This window comes from Oreochromis niloticus, unplaced genomic scaffold (genome assembly GCF_001858045.2).
Source record: "Oreochromis niloticus isolate F11D_XX unplaced genomic scaffold, O_niloticus_UMD_NMBU tig00007225_pilon, whole genome shotgun sequence".
Taxonomy (NCBI): domain Eukaryota; kingdom Metazoa; phylum Chordata; class Actinopteri; order Cichliformes; family Cichlidae; genus Oreochromis; species Oreochromis niloticus.
The window spans coordinates 4,469-8,054 of NW_020328432.1; the positions used below are offsets into that span (position 1 = coordinate 4,469).

Below are 3,586 nucleotides of genomic sequence, written 5' to 3' on the forward strand. Positions count from 1 at the left end.
GTTTTAGTTACGTTAAATAAAGTGCAGCCTGGGCAGTTTGTACAGCAGAAATCTTGAATACTAGATTTTTTACTTGAGCTTCCCTTAAGGCATTCTTTGTTTGCTATCTAAAGCATTAGTGTGCTGTAGACTACAGTCCTGCAGCCTAATTAATGTGTAGATTATTAGCTTTTTCCTAACAAACGCTGCAGACCGGATGCTGATGATGGCAATCAGCAACTTTAGAGACTTTATTTTTGAGAGTAAACTAACACTGTTGAGTCTTGTTAACCACCCGTACATGTTTGTCTGCCCATGCTGCTGTCACTTAAGATAAAGGAATGGACGAGTCTGCCACTAACAGTAACACAGCGATGGCTGACTGCAGCTCATCAGCCCATCTGACTGCCTCAGACAAAGTTTTTAAATGACACTGCACACATCAGGAGTGTGTGAGCGCATATTTGGTCCTTCAGGAGAGGAAAATGTCCTTTTTGTTCCTCCCGGACCAAACGGCTTCTTCTGTTTATACAGGAAGATTTAACATCAAGGACTAGCTGACAGTTTCTGTTCACCGAGTCGACACAAAAACACAGGGATGTAATTTACAGGTGGATAATTAGGCTGGTTATTCCCTTTTTCATAGCATGTACATGACATATAATGTGAAGATGCTCTGTACATGGCTATACATGCAAAAACTAATCCTTCAGCTTTATATGCAAGCCCCTGTCAGAGGCTGTGGTCCGGTAAAGAGATTAGTACAAAGATGTTCTTTTAGTCAGTGTTACACTTATGCAGCTTCTTATTTACTTGTTTTGGTTGCTAAAACTTTTATTTTCCACTTAGCATGTCGCTAAAACTAAAGCCGCTGACATTTGTAATATTTGCAACTACCAGTGTTCCAGCCTGTGCAATGAAAATCATCGAAGCTTTGCTGACAGCGACAGTAGAAACCTGGCATTTCTGTCTCTGCATCCTTTTGTGTGGCAGCCTGCCCTGTGAAATTACTACACTCTATATGTACAACGGTTTGTACTATTTACAGCGCGTGTGGAGAGCCACCTTCAGCTATACTGCGTATTAGACAAGCATCACCACTATACAAGAACCTCTAGTAGTAAACAAATGTAATGTTGTTGTAAACATTCGACTCCTTATTTGATGCAGTGCTCCTCCACTTCCTCAGTGAAGAAACATGAAGCTGCAGAGTTGATGGTTTGAATGAGAGACTAAAGGAAAACAAAGGTATTTTTCCTTCAATGCTCACAGGTTTGTGATCCGTCTCAGTGGTCTGATCCTGGAAGTGAGCTCCTCAACCCAAAATAAACACACCTGGCTTTAAAGTGAATAAAGCAGCACTCCTCTGACTGACCTGACCTTCTTTTCACCTCTGAATCTCCCGTCACAGTCATTCTCTGTCACTCTCCGTCTGCTCCCCGTTAACTATCCGCAGTAACCTTTCGTTTTCACGCTCTCACCCTCCAAAAATACTTCCTCTTAACCCTCATCTTCCAAGTAACAATGAATGTGTTTAAAATGCGCTGTTTACACATGCTTAAATGTAGTGTTTGTGAACATGTATCTGAAGCCCTATTAACCAGATGAATCTTACACTTGTTTTGTGTTAAACCGTGGACTAAATGGACTGAGAGTCAACGATTTTGTGTGTGCTGCTGTGCAAAATTCTTCTGGAACATTCTTCATCTCCTCTTTAAAAGCCGTTGATGTGACAGTAGGCCTCTAGGCTGGAGAAGAGGATGTAGAGGAACCACAGACCCAGGAACAGGAGGGTGGTCAGGAGGCGGGACACTTTCGGGCCGCCAAGCTCTCCGCCGATGGAGGCCGGCGTCTGAACAATAGCACGGACATGCAGATGAACGTGAAGATGGTGAAGAGCGTGACGGAGAACGCCAGTGATCCAGGATCCACCCGGAACTCCTTTCCTTTAATTCTCCAGTACACGGCGGCCACTGACCATGCCACTCCGATCCCCAGGAACACGTTGACTGCGTTGCTGCCAGTGACATTTCCAACCGATGCGTCGGCATGCTGGTCTTGTATGGCAGCCACTTTGCTAGCAAAGGTGTCTGGAGAAGGAAAAGGTGGAAAATGTGAGTCACACACCTTCACACCCCAGAAATTTTTTAAATAGAAAGCAATTAGATGATTCCAAAGAGACAAACAATGACCAAAAAGATACAAAAAACAACTGCAAAGGTACAAAATGATTGACAGAAAGTCAAAGCAACTACAGAGAGATCCAAAATTACTTTAAAGAGGCGCAAAGCTTGTGTCCAGTAAGATGACTGAAAATGATTGAAATGATTCAGAGACACAAAAATGACAAAAAAGTGACTAAAAACAATTAAAAAGATGCAAAATGACAAAGAGACATAAAATGGCCAGAAAGAGCAACAAACCACCTACAAAATCACACAAAAGATACAAATAGATGATTATAAACAGATGCAAAATGATGCAAAATGACTGAAGGACACAAAACAACTACAAAGTTACAAAGTGACACTACATGCACTCATAAATCTGGGTATTCTCCCATAATCCATCCAATACTCAAAACAATCAAATCATCCACGCTCCTTTCTGCCTTTTCTTGCTCTCACACAGTGAAACGGGACATTTACTCACCTGGAATGGAAGTTCCCAGCGCCACAAACACCACGGCGGTCACAGTGTCCCGCAGCCCCACGGTGCAGCCGAAATGCGATGCCAAATCCCCGATGATGGCGGTGAGGAGCCCGATGGCGCTGATGGACACGAAGAAGCAGGCCCAGCCGTTCCAGTACTCTGTTGGCGGGACGCAGGCAAACAGAACCTTCCAGAAGACGGTGAGGAAATGCATGACGTAGTCGTAACAAGATGGAAGGCGCTCCTCACGACCTTCCTCCTCGTCATCATCGCCATCACCTGGAGGAGCCAAACACACAGTGATATTTTTTACAAGTTACAAACAGCACGGAGGTCATACTACTCAGAGTACTCAGGGGTTTGGACACAGTAGTGACCTGGGTTTGAACCGTCACGAGGAAGGACTTTTTGATTCTGTAGGTGATGTGTGGGATTTATGTCCTGCCAGTTTCATGGCGTGGCAGGATATTAATCCCATAAATGTTCTGTTGTAGTCGTAGCTCTCTAACCCTGAAGTGACCAAACTATTATAGCACCTTAAAGGACAGAGCGGTCTTTGACTTTGCACAGGAATACTTTTAAAAATCTTTATCATACTTTTACTGGGTCCTTTACCTATTACATATTTCTAAATCATCTCTTACTTCATACAAACCCGATTGTCCTTGTTTTGTGGGAAAAAAAATCTTTTATTTAACATAACAAAACACAATGAAATCAAAACCCATCATGGCAAAAACACAACATTTTTCATTATCCACTCCATAACAGGGGCTAATTCCTGTAAAAAGCTATGAAAAGTTGTAATTAATGATATAGGAAACATTTTTATAATAAAAATATCACAGCTACACATGGAAATATGCTTCAAGGAATACAGTTAACTGACTGTCTGCAGAGATCTGTTGCTTCCACTAGATGGTGGCCTTCACTTACAAATCTGACCTCCACCGAC

The 3,586-nt window shown here is 42.6% G+C and overlaps 1 pseudogene; it reads right to left on the reverse strand.

Annotated features, from left to right (window-relative positions):
- Positions 1–923: 923 nt before the first annotated feature.
- On the reverse strand, positions 924–2,944 carry LOC109198461 (sodium/calcium exchanger 2-like; annotated as a pseudogene).
- Positions 2,945–3,586: the final 642 nt, after the last annotated feature.